Source organism: Mauremys reevesii, linkage group 8 (assembly GCF_016161935.1).
Source record: "Mauremys reevesii isolate NIE-2019 linkage group 8, ASM1616193v1, whole genome shotgun sequence".
Taxonomy (NCBI): Eukaryota; Metazoa; Chordata; order Testudines; family Geoemydidae; genus Mauremys; species Mauremys reevesii.
In genome coordinates this window covers 59,127,986-59,153,997 of record NC_052630.1, presented here as the reverse complement: position 1 = coordinate 59,153,997, position 26,012 = coordinate 59,127,986, and the positions used below count along the sequence as shown (strand labels likewise).

At 40.0% G+C, this 26,012-nt stretch overlaps 1 long non-coding RNA gene across 1 annotated transcript in view; it reads right to left on the bottom strand.

Moving 5' to 3' along the window:
• Positions 1-10,204: 10,204 nt before the first annotated feature.
• LOC120371042 overlaps positions 10,205-26,012 on the bottom strand; it is a 70,843-nt gene continuing 55,035 nt past the window's right edge. The window contains exon 4 of the long non-coding RNA XR_005584115.1: positions 10,205-10,978. This is a non-coding gene — a long non-coding RNA (uncharacterized LOC120371042). The remainder of the gene's footprint in view (positions 10,979-26,012) is intronic.

Genomic DNA, 26,012 nt, shown 5'->3' with positions numbered 1-26,012 from the left:
CCTAATCTTCTACGATGTCATCAACATGATATAGCACAAGCCATCATTCATAATCTACATTATTGAAAAACAACATATAGGAATAATACTAGTTTGTTTCTGAAGCCTTCATATAACTGACATCACTGACTCTCCTCCTAAAAATACAGCAGGTCTTTATATTTCTTGTTTAGACTTTAGGAGGTTGATGTAATTCTAAACTATTCCAGTTGTTTTGTTTCTATGCCAAATTTACTGTTGCTCAATTGTTCCTTTGCTACTTAATTTGCATGGACAGACAGTTAAGAGAAGAGAATTTCACAGGAAAATAAATATAGATTTTAGAAAGGTTATCCTTCAGAAATCAAATGGTCTGCAGTAGTGTTGAAAAGGTTCCTTATGCTTATATTGAGAATCTAATTTTACTATATCCTTTTTTCCACTGTTTCCACTCCAAAGAGGAGAGAAAAAATGTTTCTTGTCTTACTCTAGGAAGCCCAACTTAATATCATGAGGGGTTCTTATAAAGAATTAATTTCTATATTCAGATGAATAGCTGAAATGCTAAAAATACCAGAACTGGTACCTCTGCAGGCAATAAAGCAAACAGTCTGAACACAGAAAGGTGATATGTTAATATATTTCCAATAAAGAAAATTAAAAAAAAAATCAACACCTTCAGCATACAATTTGTGCTCTGCCTAACATTTAAACTACTTAAAAGTTAAAATGTTATTTCAGTATTTCAATGAATTCAAAGATTAAATATTAAAATAGTGGTTCTGTTTTGTAACAGTAAGCAAATACCCTTCTGAGTCCAGCTCCTCAGAGATCCAGATGATTTTTCCATAAGCATTGGCCTGCTAAACCCAGGGTTGTGAGTTCAGTCCTGGAGGGGGCCATTTAGGGAGCTAGGGCAAAAATCTGTCTGGGGATTGGTCCGTCTTTAAGCAGGAGGTTGGACAAGATGACCTCCTGAGGTCCCTTCCAACCCTGATATTCTATGATTCTATGGCTTTACATGAGAACCATAGTCCAATAATTTATTCAAATTTCAGCCATGAATTGCTACAGCTAACCATGCAATATTCTATTGTATCTCCCATTTTGGAAATCATCCACATTCAAAACTTTGCTTAAGTGCATGTTTAGAGTTAAGGACTTGCTTAAGTGTTGTTCCTGATGAGGGACTGATTTAAGCATGTGCTTAAATATTTTCCTGTACTGAAGCTCGTGTAGTCACACAATAATATATAAGTAAAAGTATTTGTTCAGCAATGTTTTAATCTTGCTTCGATTCCTGCCTCTAATATTGTAAACTGTAACACCCTACTGAATTTAAAATATTAGCTTGGTTTTGTTCCTCAATCATTCTTTGTTTTGAAATTCACCATTCAGTACCATCACAATAATAAATTCCACAATCAACCCTAAATATGACTTCCTTGCTTCTTTCCCAAACTTCACAGCCATCTCATTTCACAGATAATGACCCTGACAATTAAGTGGATAGAAGTTGTGATTACATAGAATTCTACTAACATCTGTCATGATCTTTCAGGCTGTTTAAGCTGTCCCTTGAGGGGCACTAAATAGTAAACATTGCTTTATGGCAGACATAATGGGACAGGGCTTGATGCAACTAGCAGAAACTTTTCAGTCATACCAGCCACTTTGGTTTTTTTTTTTCCACAATTAAATACTCATCTATTAACTTTAATTTAAAAAAATGCAGTTTTATGATTGCTTGAAGCTTAGTTCTATAACACACACACACACACACACACACACACACACACACACACACACACACACACCCCTCCCTCTGCCTTGGTCCCACTGTATATGTATGATAGGATTTTAAGATTTAGTGTGCTTGCAGTATGCAGTATGCCACACATTACTTCAAGGCACACAGCAGGAACCATTTGCTTTATGAACTTGGCCATGGGAGGGGAATCATTATTTATTTATTTTATATCTAACCTCAATTTTTAAATCTTCTACTTCTTCTTTGGCTCAATGCTCAGTCTTGACAGACACTTCTTGATATTAATTCTCAAACCTATACATAATGAAGTACAGGGAAACAACATAAGTTTTCTGCACCACTGTGACCTGACTTCTTCTTGAGATTTGATGTATAATATAGGAACAGTCATTCAGACCATCCTCAAACAAAATACCCTGGGGAAGTTTTAGCCACTTCTTGCTTGAACTGTTCACAAAGTTTGTTCACCTATAATAAAACTGACTTCTGAGAAGAAAATGAAAAAGTATTCTCTGGGCTCAGACAATCCTATTGCATGGAGAGAGAGAGGCAGCCAGTTTGTGGTTTATTTAGCTTTGCAAATATCCAGCTAAAACCTTGTGATCACTTTGTGATGGTTTTGGATTCTTGGTCTAGAGAAATAAAGACCATGCACACATCCACTACTCACTCATCAAATTTTCCTCTTCAAATAATTATTGATTTGCTTCTGGGACTATGAGGATGGGGAAAAAAAGGAATCATGGAAAACATTCAAATCCTACCCTCAGTAGTGGCAAAATACTCCCAGAAGCACTACACCCAATATAGCCTAAAAATCACATATGTGAATACAGAAAGCCAGTACCAGTCCTGCCAGAATGAACACAAGATTGCACAGAAATAAAAAGCCCCCTATGCAAACATTTTTGGTACACTGGGACCAGTTTACTGCATAGTCTAGGAAAATGTAATTAGCTAGTTCCATCATAGTAAATATACATATAAATACTTCTGATGAGGGAAGAGTTTGCTTTGGATAAGCACCCAGAGAGTTTTAGGTACTTGTCTAAATATAAGGCTCTCACAAACTCTGGTTAACCATCATAAACTCTAAAGAATCCTGTGGCACCTTATAGACTAACAGACGTTTTGCAGCATGAGCTTTCGTGGGTGAATACCCACTTCTTCGGATGCATCAGTGCCTGCAGGAGGAAAAAGTGGGTATTCACCCACGAAAGCTCATGCTGCAAAACGTCTGTTAGTCTATAAGGTCCCACAGGATTCTTTGTTGCTTTTAATGATCCAGACTAACACGGCTACCCCTCTGATACTTGACATCATAAACTCTGTATCCACTACAGGATCTGTCACAAACTCTTACCTTTGAGATTCTCCTGAGACACCTGGTGGTGTGTCCTTTGTGGAGACGCAGTCGCTTGTTACCCACACCAGTATATTCTGGTTATGGGGATCAAGTCTTCACTCACTTTAGCTTTTTTAGGGGAATCTCTTTTCATCTATCATGTAGCTGAAAGGCTCCATACAGCTTGTTGGCCAAGGCCCATCTCCCCAAATACTTTTGACTGGTGATGATCAAAAAATAATCATAAAAAATTGCTTAGGGAAAACAAATTTTCACTCACCCATCCCAAATTTAAATCTAAAATTTGTTGGGGTTTGGTTTTTGCTGAAAACAAAACAAAAATATGTTTTTGGTTGCCAACAACTGAAAAAAAAATCTTAAATATTTTCTCCCCACATTAAAAAAAACCCAACCATTTCCAATTCAGCTCTACTTTTGATACTCACTCTCAATCATACACAAGCTAATTTGAGAACTATACCGGTTTCTTACCATCAACAGTCCTCTGACACATGCCCTGGAAGGGTGACAGCAACTCCCCTCTCTCAGCTCCTAGCTCCACGTGCTGCCTCCTCCTGCAGGCACTGTGCCTGCAGCTCCCATTGGCCGCAGTTTTCAGCCAATGGGAGCTGCAGATCTGGGGCACAGGGTGGAGTGGAGACAGCACATGGAGCTATGGTTGCTGCTTCCCAGGAGTCAGGTATGGAACTTGCCCCAGCCCTCCCTACCTTGAGCACCCATGGCACCTGCCCTCCCGGGCCATGACTCCCCACCCTAAAGCACCCGAGGTACCTCCCCAAGGCCGATACCCCCTCTCCCCGAGCACCTACGACACCTCCCAGGCTGCAGTGCCCCCAGGGCCACCCTCCTGAGCTGCCCCCTCCCCAAGTTTTAGTCAGGGGGTATAGTAAAAGTCATGGACAGGTCACGGGCCGTGAATTTTTGTTTACTGCCTATGACCTATCCATGACTTTTACTAAAACATAGCCTTAGCTATGGGTTATGTGATGTGTAGGGGGAGTGTAACTGAACAGGTTCCAAACATAAAAAGGTATGAAATGTAAAAAATATTTAATTTCCTCAAACAGATAAAGAGAAGTAAAGTCTGGGTAAGCATTAGGAACTCTCTCTGCCTTGAGACCCTCTTTCCACTTAAGCAGAGTGCTGCACTTTCCAATGCCATCTCTAGCAGCATTGATTTACTATACAGTATATGTGCGCAGTATCATTATCAGTAGCAAGAGGAGTGCATTATTTCAACAGATGTTAGTTATGTAACCCTTCTGCCATGCCGAGTTGATAGCAGCAAGGGCCGGGTTCAGTACATAGGGGTCCCCTCTCAACAATGTAACACAAAACCAGCTTGAGCCCCCACCCAGTGACCTGGGAAAATCCTACACACACCCCTGGGCACCTCAAAGAGGCAATACTTCTCCTCTTGCAAGCACAGAGTCTCGGTGTAGCAGAAAATTTTTAATAACATGAGGTAAACGACATCAGCATTAAATTGGGAAAACACCACAACTAGGGTTCATAGGCCAAACCATGAGCAAAGACCCACCCCAGCAAATTGGGCTGTGTCCTTTCCCTTTGGTTCTTGAGTCCAGCAACTCAAATATCACCCAAAGTCCCAAAAGTCCAACAACCCAAAAGTCTCTGTCCCTGGTCAGTACAGCCCCAGAGTTCAAATGTTTATCTGCAGAGTTTTACCGCCCCAGCCTGGGTGGAAATGGGAGGCAGAAGGGGCACATGGGGTGTTAAGGAGCACCGTACGTGGTGCGAGGCTAACTGCCCCGCCTCTCCATGGGGTTCTGTTGCAGCCTTCATCACGAGCCGCTCCACTCCACCAGCTGTCCTGTGAGCCACTCCAATTGTCCCACAAACTGCTCAGCTCCACTCCGCTCCACTCCACCAGCCATCCCGTGGGCTGCGCCAACCATCCCGCAAACTGCTCAGCTCTGCCAGCTGCTTAGTAATATAACTAGTGGGGGAGCCTGAAGATAACACAGCACTCAGTGATCACAGCTCTTTGTAATTTTAGCCCTTTAGTGATTTCAGCTTGTAGTAGGGGAGCCCCAGTGCTGGTGCATCCTTGGCCCAAAGTGAATTCAGCATGGCAGCCTGTAACTAGACTCTTAATGGAATCAAAATTAGCTCTGCTATTCAACAGTGGAGAGAAAAGGAGATGCAATTGGTGTTTCAGGCCCTCCAAAAGGGGCCCACACCACCAAGTACAAATACCTGTCCCCAGCCTCTCTCAGTTTACTGAGTTTTGGAACCCATAGCCCTTGTCTAGCAAGTGCTACTTAGTTGATGGTGAGTCCCTCTGTCATAAAACAGTTCCACTGGCCTTGATTCACATAATCAGGGTAACAACACTTTATTCTTTCTGCCCCAATAACAGAGAAACTGGGGATCCCACAGCAGCCAAAGTGACCATTGGGGCAGCTGTGGGCTAATGCTAGGCGGGGTGGGTGTGCCTATGCAAACAACACCAGCCCCTAAAGTTCTTTTGCACAACACACCACAATTCACCATCAGATGTCAGGGTAGAGCTCATCCTGACTCTGCTTACAGTTATACTGAGTCAAGATATAATCTTTAGAGTCTCACAGGGAATAATACTCTATCTTTCCAAGGCACATCTTCAGCCCAGGGAGGTACATTACAGTATCTGCTTAATCTGACAATGGTCATTTATCTCTAATGACTGTGTAGATTACTAAAAACAAACAAACCGTAAAAAGTACTGTCTTAGCCTACTCACTGTGGAGTTTCACCAGCATCAGGCCCAATGGTTCTGCTTTCCAGTCAGATTATCCTGTTTGCTTGATCTTTAGCAATACTCAATTTACACAATCTTATGGAGGAGCAAAGAACATAGCTCTCTAAGAGTCTATTCCACTGATATTCCTTGATGCAGTATCAAGGAAACAGGATGTATTCTGCCTTGGTTGTTGTGTACTTGAAATTTTATCTTTGTCTACAAAATGATAACCGACTTGTGACTATGACATGTTTACTCTGAAAACTGGATCTCCCTTGCAAACCCAAAACACATTAATCTCTCTAATATTTTGAATTGCTGAAAATAATTTCCAACTAAAAATGCACATATATAATTGACAAAATTTGTGAAAAAGTAATTTTTCCTAGAGTACAAAAGTAGCTAATGAACTGAAATTTTTAGCATTTGCAAACTAAGGAAAATGCATATCTGCATTACGGCTGCACTCTATTTATTCATAGGCCATCCAGGTTAAAATTATTAAAATTGTCTCAAGACTCATTTCATATTAATCACAGGAGAAGCACAGGTGACCCTACTGAAATTAAATCTAGGTGCTAAAACAGCATCCACTTTTTAAAGTATTTTTTAAAGGAGGTTTGTGGTTAAACATTTCTTTCAGAATATCCTTTCATTGATGTTATTTACTTCTTAGTGTCAAGATATAGGCAATTACCTCAGGAAAGTTTGCATAAGACAGTGCTTCTATATTAAAACTTTGATAAACCAGCCCATTTGTGTGCTGTGTGCTGAGCAGGGGCTAGAAGAACAGCTCCCATTTTTTCAAGTTCTGTTAAAAGTACAGATAAGCTCTTACGGGAACAGTGTTCATCTTCTCAACCATAAATAGAATTGCCACTATTGGGGATCATTGAAAGCAGCAGGAAATCTCTGCAAAGCCAAAACCTGGGGATGATTCAGATCTGGATTCAACCTTTGTAACTTATACCTATCTTCATAATGGACTGAACACAAATTCCTCCTCACAATTTTGGTAGGGTAGGTTCAAAATCTGTATATAATTTTTTAAGGTTGGTGGCATAGAATCATAAAATTTTAGGACTGAGGGAGATCTGAAAAGCCTCAAGAGGTCATCTCTTTCAGTCCCCTGCACTCATGGTAGGAGTAAGTATTATCTAGACCATCCCTGACAGGTGTTTTTCTAACCTGCTCTTAAAAAATCTCCAGGGATGAAGATTCCACATCTAAACAAACAAAACCAAAGCAACCTAATACTTCCTTCCTTTCTTCCATCTCTGTTTGCCTTCTGTTTAAAACACATTAAGGCTTGATCCAGCAAACACAGCACTAAGTTAAATGGAGTGCACAGATGAGTGAGGATTGCCAAATGCACATTTGCAGGGCTGTTGCTTAATATTTTTGTGCTGAGACTTAGAAAAAAAATGTATAGCTTTGTACTTATGTTAGGGAAGTCCTGGATGCAACTAGAGCTGCAAACTTCAAACTAAATAGGGAGAAATGTGTTTTAGGGTTTACAGAACTGACCTTTGTTGGGGACATTATTTCCAACAAAGGTTTAAACCTGATAAGATGAAGGTTTCAGCTATTGAAGTGATGCCATGTCCCTAGTCAAAGGAAGATGTCCAATGGTTCTTGGGAATGATTAATTATCTTGGAAAATTCATACCTAATCTATCTACCAAAGTAACAGCTTTGAACAAATGACTAGAAAATAAAAATGAATAGTATTGGGGTACTGAACAGGAGGAATCATGGGAAGGTTTAAAAAAAACACTGATACAAAAACAGTGTTAATGTTCTATGCATCAGGACGGCCTATTAAAATTTCAGCAGATGCTTCACAGTCTGGGTTAAGCACAGTGATTTTACAGAAGCATGAAAATTGTTTGCACCCACTGGCACATGCATCCCAGTCACTGACTGAGGCAGAAACCAGATGCACAAAGATCGAGAAGGCGCTTTTAGGAATATCGTTTGCCTGTGAGAAATTCAAACAGTATATTTATGGACAGACAGTGGAAGTTGAAATGGATCACAAGCCTTTGACAGTGTTATTTAGCAAACTGATAAATGACTGAATCTTAAAGATTCAAAGAATGATGATAAAGCTACAAAAGTACGATTTGGTTGTGACCTATATGTCCAGTAAATTCATATTCACTGCAGGTGCACTTTCCAGAGCAGTGGGTCCCATGAGACCAGAGAAGATTTTAGAGACAGAGATACAAGCCTAGGTAGATTTGATTGTAAAGTCAATTCTCATAGCTAACAGGAAACTGCAACAGATAAGAAAAGAAATGGAGAAAGATGAATTGCTGGGAATCCTTGAAGAAGTGAGAATTAAATGGTGGCCTGAACTAAAAAGTAGTTGCAGTCCAAGTATAACAGACTATTGGAACTACGGACATGAATTTACTGTGATAGATGGAGTGATTTTCAAGGGCAATAAGGTTGTAATTACAGTGAGCCTCCAAAAATAAATGCTACAGAAGATCCAGGAGGGTCATTTAGGAACTAAGAAGTGCAAACAAATAGCATGAGAGGTGCTGTGTTGGTCACAGACAAATCACATTACTAATAAAAGGGAACTGCTTTTCATGCTTGAAAGACAAGACAACCCAACAGGCAGAGCCATTGAGACCTCATCCAGTTCCTCAAAGGCCTTATGAGAATCATAGAATATCAGGGTTGGAAGGGACCTCAGGAGATCATCTCATACAATCCACTGCTCAAAGCAGGACCAATCCCCAAATGGCCCCCTTAAGAATTGAACTCACAACTCTGGGTTTAGCAGGCCAGTGCGCAAACCACTGAGCTATCCCATAAATAAATAAAGGTAGGCACTGATTTATTTACCTTGCAATCAAAGGCAATTAATAGTCAAAGATTATTATTCTCTGTATCCAGAAATTTGCACACTGCACAGTACTAATAATAAATCAGTGATAGCCAGCATGGAGGGAATCTTCTCCAGACATGGAATTCCAGATGAAGTCATTAGTGATAATGGACTGCAATTTTCCAGCGCAGATTTTAGATTTTTTTATGTATATGAGTTAATTTGCTTTTCTTTAAGAGGGAAGATGTAGAAATATGTTTATAGATTATTATAATTTAGAGATGCTCCCTCATAAGCAAGAATATTATGAACATAGGAATTTGGAGATGTGCCTGAAGGCAGGGGTTGGGAACACTGAATGGCTATTTGCCACATTTCACCAGAGATGCTCTCCAGTTTGTTTTTATTAAAGTTTTATTCCTTTCTCATTTTCTGGTCTGTTATTTAATGAACTCCAGATTGTTCATTACTGTGTAACAAAACCATCACAACAGTTTTATTACACAGTAATGAACTTAAATCAAATAAAATGAATGCCAATCCATAGACTAGAGTTGGGTGAATGATTATAACAAGTATATCTGTGGAATAAAACTGATCTGTCATACAACAAAGTAAAATATTTCTGAATCTGATTACCCACCCAACTCGGTTTTAAAAAACTATGTTACAGTTTGAACATTTGCAAATGAATACTAGAACAATCTCTAACTATATAGGTATTTAAACCTCTTGTTTACAATTATATTGTAGGATATCCAAAGGAATGAAGCAAGACCATATTGTAAAAACTTTAATGCAGCCCAAGCCCCTGTACAACAGCACTTGTCTCCCCTAGAGCTGACAATATGCAGCAATAATCACTCTTTCTTTATTTACCAGCTACTGGTTGAGGATCCATCTTTCAAGGGAGTCCTGGAGTCAGCTACTAAATGCAGAAACTGTAAAACCTTGGGTGCATTAGAGCTGCAATGCCAGGATCAGGGGTGGGGTTGAGTAAGCAATGTAGATATGGTGTAGCATCACCACATAAGAGGCATATGTAATTCTAATATCTAGATCCATAACCACTTGGTCTTCATAAATGGCATAATGGGAAGCATAATCCTAAAGATATTTCACAATTTCTACAAGAAGCCTAAGAAAATTGTAGACAGTTATTAGGCTTGGCAGAATTGAATTTTTATTGTTTATAATTTCAACAGACTTTTTTATTTTTAACTATTTTTAAATTTTCACAGTTGCACAAACTTGTGGGTTTTAGGTTTTTTTTCCCTATTTTGAAATATTTAACTTTTCAGATTTGCAGAAAATTATGGGAGAATGTCAGAAAATAGGAGAGACCAAACAATAATTATGTAATGAGAGTAGATGCTGAGATTCAAGAAGTCAAAGTTTTGTAAGAGTTAAAACACAAATTGTTAACACCACGTTTAACCATACAAAGTAAATATCGGTAAATAAAACTTACTAACATTCTCAAGCAGCATTTTTCTTACTGTTTCTATCTGTAAATTTTTATCCTCATTGATGGAACTTTTTTCTTTTGTTGGTTTGTGTGTGTAGAGTGAAATCAACATTTACCAATAGAAATCTAATCCTTCCAAGCCTAATTATTATTGACTCATCCAAAGATGTTAACAGCACACCTTGAATTCTGGTTAAATGTTGGGTTTTTTTCATGCTTGAGAAGAAGATTGGAAAGGCTGTGGAAGATGTATTTGACAGTTTGCATAGTGAGATATTGGCAGGATTCCAGGCATATGCTATAACTATTTGTAATAAATATGGATTTCCCCCCTCATTCTGTACATCATTAAGAGCACATTTAATAAAGAGAGATACAACTTGACATTATTATTAATTGTTAACAATGGACTACTACTTTTCTTGCAATCCTCTTTAAATTAGAATTACTATAGCTCAAGTCATGCAGGGAATCCCTTATTTCAAAAAGAGAGACACTAACAATATAAAACACAATCACCAGTATATCTGAGAAGACAATTTGGCTCTCATTGATTGTTTTAAGCCCCAATTTTGCAAGAAGTTCTATGTAACCAGGATCTCTTGTACCTGTACAGAACTCCAATGATGTAAATGTGGAGTTCTTTTCTTTCCTGAAATAACACACAAAAATATCATGTCCAGACTGTAACCATACCCATTTTTCCATCAGCTGGGATGTTTATGGTCTTTTCAGACGGGTCCACAGCTCACCACGAACACTGGTATTGCTCCTCCTCTCACCAACATCAATATTAACTACTCCTCCTGATAAAAACAAAAACGAAAAGCCAAGAACAAATCAGAAACCTAGCAGACACCCCATAAACCTGCATCAAAGCATTATGCAGATATGGTACTGCCAGAATTTTTGTGGTGCAGCTGTGCACCCATTGTATGGAAGGATACCAATGTCTTTACACCTGCTTGATGTTTGCCTTTTTAAAGGTTATTGCACATGTTCATATGAGGAACAATATCTGTAAACTTATGTAAGTGACCTTTATTGCCTATTGTGTATCACCACCAGTCTGTGCCTATTGTGTATCACCACCAGTCTGGTATCTTTCCTACCAGAATTTATTGCATTTTATTTGGATCTACATGTGTATTCTTGGCCAGACCTCCTGCTCCAGTGCATACAGACATACTCTTTTGACTGTACTTCTAGGAACATATTTGTTGGTAGCTCTAAATCTATTTTAGAGGAAGTTTGATTTAGTGGACTGCACCTCAGAAAATCTCGGTTCAGTTTCTAGCTTTGCTAACGTGACATTTGGCCGGTCCCTTAAACTCTCATGCCTTGGATCCCTCCATCTGTAAAATAGGGATAATACTACTACTTTTGCCCTATCCTTTATCTGTACTGTCTACTTCTGTTGTAATCTCTTTGGGACAGGAGTTATCCCTTGCCATGGGTATGTACAGTGGTTAGTACAATAAGGCCCTGATCACAAATGGAGCTTCTAGGTTCTATTATAATACAAATAATATTTTCATATATTCCTCTATTTAACTTCTCTCTTCATGTCTTCCCTGAATTGTGGGATAAGAAGCCAAAAGCCATTTGAGTTACAGGTGCATAGAAATTGGAATTAAAACTCATTTTAGTTTGTTCTTCCATCATTTAAATATGATTAGAGTTTTAGTTAATTTTAACAATGAAAGAAACAGTCCTTCTGGGTAAAATTTGGCACACTATTTCAGCCCAAAGTGGGCTTTTTTGTGTGGCTGAGTTACCACCCTCTGAAAATAGAGGTTTATAATGGAAATGCTGAAATAACTAACTATAACAGCCCAAATGGCACTACTACAATAAACGAGGTCATAAAAATTCAAATGCTCCTAAGGCTTACAAACTTGGATTAAATGGAGAAAATCCTTCCTTAAGTATCATCCCTTTACTTGTTCAGATTATTCAGCACATTTTGCAAACTAGCATCATAAGACAACATATAAAGGCATGCTTTCAGATACTAAATCTTTGTACTTTCTTTCAAGAAGAATTAGATTACAAAATAGAACTCACACTCAAAAATCTGAAAACAAAAGCACAAATACCATCCATTAAGTCAAATTAGGCTAATATTACTTCCCTACCTCACTGGGGTGTTTGAGGATAAATACATTAAAGATTGTGGGAGGGCAGATACTAAGGTAATGGGGCAATACAAGTGAAATAGATAGGATAGATAGAGATATGTAGTCATCAATAACTGCATTAGAGTGTTGGGAGAGCAGAGGCATATGCACCTATCATTGGCCATATCTAAACATAAGAATGGAGATGTACCTGTGTCACAAATTAGAAACTATGAGGGTATGTGTGGAATTTAAATAGCTTAAAGTCCTGCATCTATGAGTCTCTCTCCTTTGTTTTCACCCAATTAGAATGTCTTCCAGGTATCTTTACCTATTGTAAATGAACCAAAAGAGGAAGATGTTATGAACATGGAAGCTCTTTTTTAGCTAAGTGTGAAAAAGGACATTACGCTGCAGATTTCAAACTCACAGGATACACAATCTAGGGGACTCAAATAGGACCAGCATTTCATTCTTTCCCTAAGGCGGATATAAAAAGATATTTAGGCAGCCTGCCAAATCTTTCTGCTTGGAGTGACACCTATGTCTCAGGCTCATCTCTGTCCTGCTCCAATGCCCACTGAAATCAATGGAAAGTTTTTCACTGACTGGATCATAGGATGGGGTAGGGCCCTGGCATCATCTACTACACAGCTCATTTGGAGTGAAGTGTGGGCCCCAGGGAGCAGCCTCTGAATTCCCCCAAATGTAGGGATTGTGACATCAGGTTTCAGGGAGTGCATTTGTGTAAAGAGTTTGACTTGGGCATCCTGCAAAATGGCCAGTCAAAATCTGGCCAGACAGTGTTTATTAGCCAAGATTCTGTAGGAAGCATTCAAAAATTGCACCATCAATGCAATAAAAGACAATTTCTGCACAGAACTTGTTAGTTGTATGCTACAAGATTCAGCACTGAGAAATTTCTCATATGTAGATTAGTTTGATACTGATATTGAAAGCAAAATGGCCAATCTTAATAATTTCTCTTAATACAAAGGCAGCCCTAATTTGTCAAGTAATATCAGGCTGACAGGCTCCTCACTGTGAAAGACCAATGAAAGATAATAAACCTTGGCATTAAAAACCAAAAAAAGCAACATATTCTACAGCTTAACAATTTGTCTTGCAAAGGTCCTTCAACTACTATGCAAAAGGCAGGAATCAGCATATAATGTACAGCTTTGCATTTGCCATCATTCATTAATTACTAGCTGTGTTTCTTTGTAACTAGTTATATAGAATTTATTATTACTTCATGCAAACTGTATTTATATGGCTCCAGTTAGATTCCTGAGCTTTCTTGATAGACCTATATGGGAATTTTTGAGATTTCAGGTTTTGTCCCAGTTCAGGATGGGGAAAAAAGTAAAATCCCAAAAATGTTACCAAACCAATAATCTAGAAAAATCTAAACATCCTGTTTAGACAATTTAGAAACTTTTAACAATGTTTTTTAAAAAATGAAGAGGTTTTTCCCTCCTGCGGCAACTGCTGGAGGAATCAACTAGGGGCAGAGCTCTTCTTGACCTGCTGCTCCCAAACAGGGAAGAATTAGTAGGGGAATGAAAAGTGGATGGAACCTGGGAGGCAGTGACCGTGAGATGGTCGTGTTCAGGATCCTAACACAGGAAAGAAAGGAGAGCAGCAGAATACAGACCCTGGACTTCAGAAAAGCAGACTTTGACTCCCTCAAGGAACTGATGGGCAGGATCCCCTGGGAGAAAAGCATGAGGGGGAAAGAAGTCCAGGAGAGCTGCCTGTACTTTAAAGACTCCTTATTGAGGTTGCAGGAACAAACCATACCGATGTGTAGAAAGAATAGTAAATATGGCAGGCAACTAGCTTGGCTTAACAGTGAAATCCTTGCTGATCTTAAACACAAAAAAGAAGATTACAAGAAGTGGAATATTGGACAAATGACCAGGGAGGAGTATAAAAATATTGCTCAGGCATGCAGGAGTGAAATCAGGAAGGCCAAATCACACTGGGAAATGCAGCTAGCAAGAGATTTTAAGAGTAACAAGAGGGATGTCTTCAGGTATGTTAGCAACAAGAAGAAAGTCAAGGAAAGTGTGGGCCCCTTAGTGCATGGGGGAGTCAACCTAGTGACAGAGGATGTGGAAAAAGCTAATGTACTCAGTGCTTTTTTTGCCTCTGTCTTCACGAACAAGGTCAGCTCCCAGACTACTGCACTAGGCAGTACAGCATGAGGAGGAGGTGACCAGCCCTCTGTGAAGAAAGAAGTGGTTCAGGACTATTTAGAAAAGCTGGATGAGCACAAGTCCATGGAATCAGATGCTCTGCATCCAAGGGTGCTAAAGGAGTTGGCAGATGTGACTGCAGAGCCATTTGCCATTATCTTTGAAAACTCATGGCGATCAGGGGAGGTCCTGGATGACTGGAAAAAGGTTACTGTAGTGCCCATCTTTAAAAAAGAGAAGGAAGAGGATCTGGGAAACTACAGGCCAGTCAGTCTCATCTCAGTCCCTGAAAAAATCATGAGGCACTGCCGCAGGTCCTCAAGGAATCAATTCTGAAGCACTTAGAGGAGAGGAAAGTGATCAGGAAGAGTCAGCATGGATTCACCCAGGGCAAGTCTTGCCTGACTAACCTAATTGCCTTCTATGATGAGATAACTGGCTCTGTGGACAAGGGTAAAGCAGTGGATGTGTTATTCCTTGACTTTAGCAAAGCTTTTGATACAGTCTCCCACAGTATTCTTACTGGCAAGTTAAAGTATGGGCTGGATGAATGGACTATAAGGTGGAGAGAAAGCTGGCTAGATCGTTGGGCTCAAAGGGTAGTGATCAATGGCTCCATGTCTAGTTGGCAGCCGGTATCAAGTAGAGTACCACAAGGGTTGGTCCTGGGGCAGGTTTTGTTCAATATCTTCATTAATGATCTGGAGGATGGCATGGATTGCACCCTCATCAAGTTTGCAGATGACACTAAACTGGGAGGAGCGGTAGATATGCTGGAGGGTAGGGATAGCATACAGAGCGACCTAAACAAATTAGAGGATTGGGCCAAAAGAAATCTGATGAGGTTCAACAAGGACAAGTGCAGAGTCCTCCACTTAGGAAGGAAGAATCCCATGCACTGCTACTGACAAGGGACCGAATAGCTAGGCAGCAGTTCTGCAGAAAAGGACCTAGGGATTACAGCGGACAAGAGGCTGGATATGAGTTGACAGTGTGCCGTTGTTGCCAAGAAAGCTAACGGCATTTGGGGCTGTATAAGTAGGGGCATTGCCAGCAGATTGAGGGACGTGATCATTCCCCTCTATTCGACATTGGTGAATCCTCATCTGAAGTATTGTTTCCAATTTTGGGCTCCACAATACAAGAAGGATGTGGAAAAATTGGAAAGAGTCCAGTGGAGGGCAACAAAAATGATTAGGGGGCTGGAGCACATGACTTATGAGGAGAGGCTGAGGGAACTGGGATTGTTTAGTCTGCAATAGTCATCAACTGAATTCTCCAGCTCAGGTATTGCCTACAAAACATGTATTGCTTTAATCTTAATTACTGAAATATACCATAATAGTGTATGGTAAACATTAAACATTTACATAACTTCACATTTACAAACAAAGTGTCATGTGTTCATTTGCTAGGCAAAGGGGAAGGGCTGGACCAAGTGTGACTGCTGCCATCTTGACTGACAGTGGGGACTGAATCAAGGACTGGTTGGAAAAACTTTGATGGAACCATTTTATATCAGAGAATGCACCATCATTGATGATTAAATACTTTGAAAATTCATATTGCCAACATTTTGTCTGAGGAAAAAACAAAAAGTTCCAACAATGTCAAAATGTCCTATTTTAACTTTTTTTGGAATGTGATCTTTCAATTTTTCATTTTGACTTTATTTTTCATTCTAGTATTTATTGTAATATAGAAAATAATTTATAATAAAGCATTTTGACTTTACTGAAATTAAATGTCTCGATCAACCCACATTTTTTTCAGAATTTTCTTTCATGGATAATGTCACAGTTATTGGGTGTTTTATACCTAATCATAATGAAGACAAATGTCAAAATCCTTCAAAAATGCAGGATTTCCATCCTCCATACAGCTCCAGTTGGGAACTCCAGAACTAAAAGTTGGACCCTTTACCACTTAAGCTAAGGAGCCAAGCTTGGTAGCTAAGATATGTAAAAGACTCATTTAGCCTCTGTTGAATGGACATTTAGGGAGACACATTACATACCATGGCCAGTTGGTTGCGAACAGATCACTCCTGTGCAACAGTAGGCAAGTCTGCAGTCCAAGTTCCCCCTGGAAAGCAGGAACAGATCCCTCTGTGCACCCCAAAAGATCAGGGAGAAGGACAATGAAACGGCAGGGCCAAGGATCATGTCCGTTGGCAATGGCCTGCAGAATGGTCTGGGAACATTGGGGTAGAGGAATATGATGCATCCCTTGAAGTTATGTATCAGCAATTATTCCCTTTCTGTGCTGGGAAGCTGTGAGAAGAATCCTGCTTCTCTGAGAGCCCTAACCAAGTGGGGTGGGTCTGCATTGGCGCAAATAATCCCATTGTTCCTATAGTAGGATTTTGCCATTACTTTGTGAATCTTAGTTAATCCTAAGGGTAACTACATTTCTAAATCTCTTCACCCTTAAAAATATGCCCACTCTGCAATAGATATGTGGATGTGGCTACCTCTGTATTTGCAGCAGCATTTAAACTTTTCTGAACTTACTTATGGAATGTAATCAGTGGTTATCAGCCTTCTCTATACTGGGAACCTGATGGCATCCCCTTACCAATAAACTGGAATATGGTGAGACACCCTGTGACCGGGGTCCCAGGGAGCCTCACTGAAGTTACTCAATTAGAGTAAACTGCAAATAATGGTGTAGACCAGTGTTTCCCAAACTTACAACACTTGCGTACCCCTTTTGAGACATTTGTCTTACCGGCGTACTCCTTCTCCAATGAAGATAATTTGATGGGAGAGGGTGGTAGCCACGTTTTTATAAGTTTCATTCTGGATTAAATGTTTATTAGAAATAAATACAAAATTATATTACATACAGTGGAAACAAAACTTTTAATAGAAATAATAGTTACATATAGAAATAGTACTAGAAATAAGTAAAATAATAGAAGCAAATCAACAGTCTGGCATATATATGGTGAATTCGTATCATTCTGAACTTAAAATATGCTGGTTTGGTTAGGTTAGTGAAGAAAGCACTAGTTTTAATATTTACTATTTCGGTATTGAAAAATTTTCAGTACAAACCAAACTATTCAGTGCGAGGGATGGAACTGCTTTTGACCATACACTATCGCGGCGATATCTGGCTCAATGTTTGTGATTTTAAGATGAAGATGCGGCTCCACGTCAATAAGACAATTTTATTTTTTTGTTTTGATGCCAACCAGCACAGAGAATCTGATCTCGCACAAATACGAGGTGGGAAAAGGCAGAAGATACTTGACAGCTTTGTCCGATAGAGCTGGATAGTCAGAGCTAATCCCCAACCAAAATGACATCAGTTTATTTTGCTCAAATTTTGTTTTCAGAAACCTATCTGAAACCAGCTCCAAGAGCTGTTCTTCTTCTGAAGCAGAGAGGTTATTTGGCAATGTTTGAACATTGATGATAAAAGGGTTCCTTATCCATTCAAAGGTGCCATCCGGTTCAGGGAAATACTTACGATCTTTCTGCAAGCTTTCCAAATGTTGCTTCATGGTTTGCAACACATCACTATCAAGTTTATTATTCGAGTTTATTACTAAGTCATGAAGAGATGGAAAGGAATCCAGTTCACGATGACTAAGATATTTATGCCACAGTTTCAATTTTGTGACCATGGCGCTCACTTTGTCTTGAATATGGAATATGGATATTAGTTTCCCTTGCAAGGATAGATTGAGGTTGTTTAAATGAGCAAAGATATCTGCAAATTTTTGCGAGTTTGCATAGCCATTTCCAGTCGTGTATGCGGTCTTGCAGGTTAAAGGTTTCATCTAAAAAAATTTGCAGTTTTTCTCGCTGCTCAAACAAGCGATTCAAAACTTTTCCACATGAAAGCCAACACATTTCAATGTGAAATAGGAGTTGTGTGTAAACACTGCCAATCTCATCATAAAGCTGAGAAAACAGCCGGGTGTTCAGAGGGCAGCCTTTCACAAAATTGATTATTTTCACAGCTTCATCCAGTACTTGCTTTTGATCTGCCTGCATGTTCTGGGTGGCGAGTGCTTCCCTGTGAATGCAACAATGAGTCGATTTTGCTTCTGGCGCAACAGTGTGAATACATGTCTTCGAACCAGTGATGGCTCTGGCGCCATCCGTGCTTATTCCAACACAACGACTCCAATCCAAGTCACTGTTTTTTATAAAGTCATCAATAACTTTAAAAATAGCTTCTCCAGTTGCATATGTTGGCACAGGTTGGCAGAACAAAATATCATTGTGGACTTCATTATTCAGCTCGTATCTGACAAACAACATAAGATTAGCAAAATTCACAACATCAGTGGATTCATCTGCTTGCAGTGCATAGTAGTGACTCTTTTGTACTCTTGACAATAATTTCTGCTTTACATTTTCAGCCATATCTGTGATTCTACGATGAACAGTGTTATTTATTTGAGAGGGGAACACGATCTATAGCTTTGCTAGCCTTGTCTCCAATCATCACTTGCACCATTACTTTGGCTGCAGGTTTTACTAATGTCTCGCCAATCACTTCAGCAGCTACGGACTTTGCAATTAAGTACGCCACACTATATGAAGCTTCCAAAGCTTTCATATTTTCACATCCTGTCACATTATGAATTGCGTTCTGGGACTTTTGGAGATCTTTGCACCTATTTTCGAAGAATTCTACAGGTTTTCCCTCATATTCTTTATGTTGGCTATCGAAATCGAAATGGTGTTTTAGGTTGGATGGTTTCATACTTTCATTTGTGAGAGTCTCGTAACAAATCAAACATAGTGGAACAGGCTCCACCTCATCGCCACTCCGTGAAAATCCCAGTTTAAGATATTCTTCAAAATATTTGCTGGCTTCTTTCATTTTCTTTGCAGCAGATACGTTCAATAAACTTACAGATGGTTCACACGGTTCACTAATTTTGTCATCACAATTGTCTGATGTAGCCATATCACTGCATTTTTCAGCATAATTATCACTAACATTTGTATTTCCTTCATAATTTTCTTTTCTACATTTCAAACTTCCCGTTTTTAGCCAGCAATCCATTGTAAATGGATTTAACAAAACCAAAAAGAGAAATATTGTATATTAATACACACCATGTACTTGTCAGGAGTAGTTATTCACTTTTATCTTTTATCCATCAGTCAGCTGGTGGTCCTTTTATCCATCAGTCAGCTGGTGGTCCTGTTCACCCAGGCCAGCAGCAGGCTGAGCCGGGCCAGTGTCCGGGACCCCGGCTGGCAGCAGCGCTGCCACAAGGGCAGATGAATTGCCTGAGCCGCAGTAACGTCACACGCGTGGTTTGTGCTGGCACGCCAGCTGACTTTTACTGGCACGCTGCTGCCAGCCGGGGTCCCGGACACTGGCCCGGCTCAGCCTGCTGCTGGCCTGGGTGAACAGGACCACGATCTGGCAGTGGGCTGAGCGGGACCGGCATCCGGGATCCCGGCTGGCAGGAGCCAGCAGACAGAACCCCGGGCCAGCAGCGGGCTGAGCTGCTCAGCCCGCCACAAGTCTGGGGTCCTGGTCGCCAGCCTCGCTCAGCCCGCTGCCAGTACCTTGCCACCCGGGGTCTTGGCCCCCAGCCCAGCTCAGCCCACTGCCGGCCTGGGTGAACGGGATCCCCAGCCGGCAGCAGGCTGAGCGGGACCGGCGTCCGGGATCCGGCTGGCAGGAGCGAGTGGACGGAACCCCAGACCGGCAGCAGGCTGAGCTGCTCAGCCCGCCGTGGTTCTAGGGTTCTGTCCGCCGGCCCTGCTCAGCCCACTGCCGGCCCCTGGGCACCTGGGGCCTGGCCGCCGGCCCGGCTCAGCCCGCTGCCGGCCCCTTGCCAGCCAGGGTGAACGGGCCGCGTACCCCTTGAAACCCTTTTGCGTACCACACTTTGGGAAATACTGGTGTAGACAATCTCCAAAGCTGGTGGATATTCCAATAGTTAGATTTACCAAGCCAGCACAAAACAGCTTATAATACCTCACTGGTTACCCAGAAGCCAACAACACAGTTCCCTTAAAGCAACCCAGCCTTAGGCCTCCACCCAGACACCCACGTCAAATATGACGAGGATTACTGAAAATCTTATTCATCGTTTAAGAAAGATCTACCAATCCCAAAGAATCGGACACATTACATCCCAGGTTAATGAATATTTCAGATCTTACCCAAATACATGCTTACAGCCAATCCTTATTAACTAAACCAAAATTTATTAAAAACGAAAAGAGAGAATTGGTTAAAACATCAGTATACACACCGACATGAATACAGTTCTGAGATCAGATTCATAGTAGAGATGGTGAGCTTTGTAGTTGTGAAGAGTTCTTTCAGATTTAGTCAATATGTTACAGTCTAATGTTCATATTCATGGTGATTCAGATAGGACTGGAGATCTCAGTCTTAGGACTTAACTTTCCCCTGCATGAAGCAGATCTGAGATAAAAAGGACAAGGACCCAAGGGCTTTTTATACAGTTCCAGGCCTTCTCTTGACAGCTTGGAGTCATTCTGCAACAGGCAATCATGAAGACTTTGAAACCGACCTATTTCCTAAGCATCACTGGTAATTAGCTACAGGGATTAACATAAGGCAATTGCCTGTTTTCCACCATTCACAGGTGATTTGCTATACATTTCAAATAGAGATGAATACAGTGATATCACTAAGTTTACAGTTCATTTAAATGTTAATATTTCCTTTTGCTCTCTGAATTAACAGAATACAGCATAGTCAGGGACTGCTCCATTACACAGTTAACCTCTAACAATATATATGTAAACACACAAAAACACAAACATCATCTACTAATATGTCCCTAAAAATTGAATCTGGGTCAATTATCCTACAAGCAGCTTAATCCTTTCTGGCCATGTGTCACACACTCCTCTGCTACTTATCTATAAGGGATTGACAGGGTTGGTCACAAGCCCCTGACATTTGTTTGAGGACCTCTCCCCCAGGTTGAGAATCCCTGGTCAAATGATGGAGATACCTGGGCAGTACCTAAGACAATTAATCAGATTCCAAGGGTGACCATTGTATTTATACTGCTCTCACCACTTTGTCAGCCATAGAATGCCATATTATGCATTCCATGTTTCCCCTCCTCTCCAGAGAATAATCTCTTATAGCTATATATGGAAATCCCCAAATGAGTGATTGAACAATAAAGGAACCAGTAATTATACTCAGAAAAATAACCCCAATAGCAGGTCCTGTGCTGACATTAGGCAGGGAAAGCTGTACAGTATGTGCCAGATATTCTCCTTCTTTTCCAGTAGTGATAAGGAGCTTAAGCCACATATTGGACAAATAGTTGGCTCTGGCTAACATGAAGGATAGCTCAGCCAGCCAGGGATGAATGTTAGAGGAACTACAAATTGAAGCTTCATTATTAGTGACAGCTTTTATAGCAATTTAGACAAGCTAAGAAATTCCTTAATACTGTATTTTTTGCTAAAACTATGCTCCTGCACATATCCTTTGTAAAGTGGACTTTCATAAAAGTACCAGCACTGACAGTTATTGGGTGGTAGGTGATTACATTGTTGCTGAGAAGATTATGGATGAGCCAGTTCAAAGAAAGGATGGGAGAGAAAATTAGGACTGGTCAAAATGTTTCCATCGTAACTATTTCTCTCCAGACAATGGTGGTTTGCATATTTGTATATTATAGACATACTAGAGGTGTCTTCTTTCCATGGAAGATTCTGATTTTTCACAAAAAAAGGCTGCTCCAAAACTGAAATATTTTCAGCTGGATGTGTGCTTCATGGGAGTTGTAATTTGCCTCATGTCTCTGTTCTTCTCTATAGGCTAAGCTCCCCAGCTGAGTTACATTTCCCATGACACACTACAGCCACAGGACTCCCATAATGCATCACATCCTCCCTCCAAGAGGTGGATACCATGATGAATCATGTGGGATACAGTCTGAGTAGGGAACATGGATCATAGAGGAGAATGGAAGCATAAGTTATCACAAATGCAAATCCTAGGAGGCTCTGTAGAAGCATTTCTGATTAATTTGTTTGTTTACAATGGAAATGTATTGTTTTTCAACTTTTTACCAAAAAGTCCAGGGTAGGAGTGCAGGGGGGTGCAGTAGGGGTAAGGCAGGGAAAAACAAACAAACAAACAAACCAACCAAACACACACACACACACTGCACTGTAGTAGGAAAATCCTATTTTAATAAATGTTTTGATTTAGAATGTTGTATGTATTGAAGTATTTTATAATTATGATTTAATATGCCCTGCCAGCCAGCCACCCTTTTTGATTTCAAGGCAGGAATAGATCACAATAGTCCTTATGGCTAATTATGGTCACCTTTTGTTTTAGGATAAGATTTCATGACAGTATTTGCTATAAGGTTTTGCTTCTTGTATGTATTGCAAACTAAATTGTGTAAGGTTCTTTTGTAATCCCTTTAGTAACCATATAATCCATTCCAAAATGTTATCCTGCCTGAAAGTTTCTGTAAAATTGTTTGGTGTAAGTGAGGAATGGGTGCATAGTTAAAAATAAGTGAAAAGCCCACCACAAATGTCCAGATGGTCAAGAAAAAGTCAGAGACTTGGAAACACCAGGAGACAATAAAAAAAAACATCCCTTGTATCCGATGCTAAACATGTTAGCAGCATTGACAACCTCAGAGGTGAGGCAGGCACCCCCGAAGGCGAGACAACAAATAGGAGATAACGATGGGAAGCCCGACAATAACCATCAAATGATAACAGCAGAAAACCTCAAGGTTAACACCACTTAAGGACTAATGATTATAGGAAGACATTGCAAAATGCATGGACTTAAATGGGAATTTTCAACTATAAAGATGGGGTGTTTTGCCATGAAACTCTGAGTTCAGTCCTGCAAAACCTCGGAGCATTGGATCACAACCAACAGAACCCAGCTCCTCACTCGTGCCCAATCGAAGTGGCCATTAGATTGACTCAAGCTATGACAGACTGGTAACTATTAAGACCATCTGCAGGACCTGTGTGTGTGTATATGCTAACTGTAATATTTTCAATAAATGCAGCATATTGCCTTTTCCCCTGAAGAGATCTCGTGTGCTTTTTAAGCATAACAGCATACCACATTTTCTGACCATCTCTAATCTTAAATAAGCACCCAAAAATGGATCCATATCCAAGGCCAGAGCTTCAGCTTGTGTAAATCAGCAGAACTCCATTGACATCCATGAAGCTGCCTTGGCTTACACAAGCTGAGGATCAGACCCTCATACTTTATCGGAACCTTTTCAGGATAAAACTTTGTGCTGGAGCTCTTGGAAGAACACATTCTCTTTGTTATTCTGGTCCCAGAGAACTAGCCAGAAATAGGAAATGGAACAATAACAAATCTTACTTTGGAAATTCCAGACCTTCAAAAGAAGTGTATTTGAGTTTGGTTATAAAACATATGGTTTACTTGTTGCCAAAAGCCTGGGCTGTAACATGGGAGTACATTCGTGAAGTCATGTGTGTAAAAAAGCAGAATGTGACTTGGAACATAAAAAATTGGATGGCAACAAACCATGAATCCCCCTGATGATTGAACCTTGGGGTATTCAAAACAAAAAGGGACTTTCAACCATGCGTGTAGCTATTTCCATACCTTTACCCTGATTCCACAGACATTCTAGGTTTCAGAGTGATTGTGATGATTCTGAGTGCAGGTTGTGCTGATTTGTGTGGCTGGGTTGTGAAGTGTGGGGAGAGCTGTCTGGATTTCTGCAGGTGGTGAATGAGGGGTATGGTCTGTGATGAGGGGCTGTGTTTGGGCTTATTGTGAATGCTGGTTGTGTGATGGTTGTGTTGATTTGCGTGTGGAGTGTGTTGTGATGGGAGAGTTGGGTGGGTGATGAGTGAGGGGTGTGCTGCTGCAAACGACTGTGTGTTCAGTCTTCCATATGGTATTGGTAGAAAGGCAAATGTCTCTGTTTGGATGAAAAGCAGTAATATGTCATGTAGCTCAATTCATAGGGCTACAGAGTGAGTTTCCAGTAACTTCAAAGTTTTTAAACAGGAGGAAAAAAAACCACGATAGGAGCAAGATGGATGCTAAATGACTAAAGGAAGAAAAAGTTTAAAGAGAACATAGGGAGGGATGTAATAGATCTCTCCACAAGGAAAGGAAGATAAAGGAAGTCCTTTCCCATGAACAATGCTACAATTTAAGGGGGGAGAAGCTCAGGTGCATCCCCTCATGCTGTATACCACCATCATCCAACCTAGAAAATAAATATTTATTCTTGTAGCATTTCCTCCTGTGTATATCCAGAGGAAGCAGCACTCGGAGCTAGCGTTTGTATAGAAAAAAGTTAGAGGGAATAAACGGGAACACCTGCTTTAGGAAACCACTTGAAAAATAAGCATGGAGAAACATCTTCACAGCTTGCCTGTCAATTATGAACAGTGGAATGGGGAAAAGACAGAAGGAGGAAGATGCAAGGAAGCTAGGAGAATGCCTGGTTGACTAGTTTGCTCTTTATTGTCCCTTTTGTCTAATAGTACAAGTAGTGACAAATGAATGCATATAACAGCCAAGCAAGGCAGATGATAACACCTGCTACTGAGGGAGAAAACATTTTAAAAGGCAATGAAATACAGCAGCAGCCATCTACAAGAAAAGCTCAAAACTGGCCAATGACCCTAATGAACTTCTATTTTTAAGTGCTTTGAGCATGGGGCCAAGCTAGTTGGACACACATTAACAGAAAAGCTTTCTGTTTGAAATTTCATTTCAGAGATAAAAGACAGAAAGAGTTCCAATAATGTCACACCATCCCGGTTTAATACTGTTGGAATGAAACATTTTGAAATGACTTTAAGTTTAGATTTTTATTTTTTAAATTTTATTCTATTTTATATATACACTATAAAATACTAAAAAAAACATTTCAATTTTGACAAAATAAACTTTTTTGATAAAGATTTTTTTTTAAAATTCTTTCATGGAGAAATTTGAAATGTTCTAGTTTCATTCTAAATTGGAAAAAAAAAATTGATTTTGAAACCTCAAAATCCTTCACAATGGAGCTTCAGTTCTCTGCCCAGCTCTAATTTGGGCCATCTCAGCATAAAACAAAACCCTAGTTTCAAATATCAAATAATTTAATCTACTTTCTTACCATGAGATTCCTGCAATCATGGAGAGAATTTTAAGAATGTGCATTGAGAGCAGTTTTGTGAAATCAATTGCCCGTCAAGTCTTAAAGAGCAGAAGGTAATAGAATTAGGCCAGCATAAAAACAGTGTAACAGTGGAGAATCAGTCTTTATATATGTATGCATTTATGTATTAGTGGGCATAGCGCTGACTGCTGAAAGTGCATCTGCTCATCAGTTTTAAATATTACCCTCTTCCCTGTCCTTTTACCATATTTCTCACATAATCAATGTCTAATGGTAAATACAGTAACTCCTCACTTAATGTTGTAATTATGTTCCTTTAAGTGAAATAATGTTAAACGAATCCAATTTTCCCATAAGATTTAATGTAAATGCGGGGGGCTAGGTTCCAAGGACA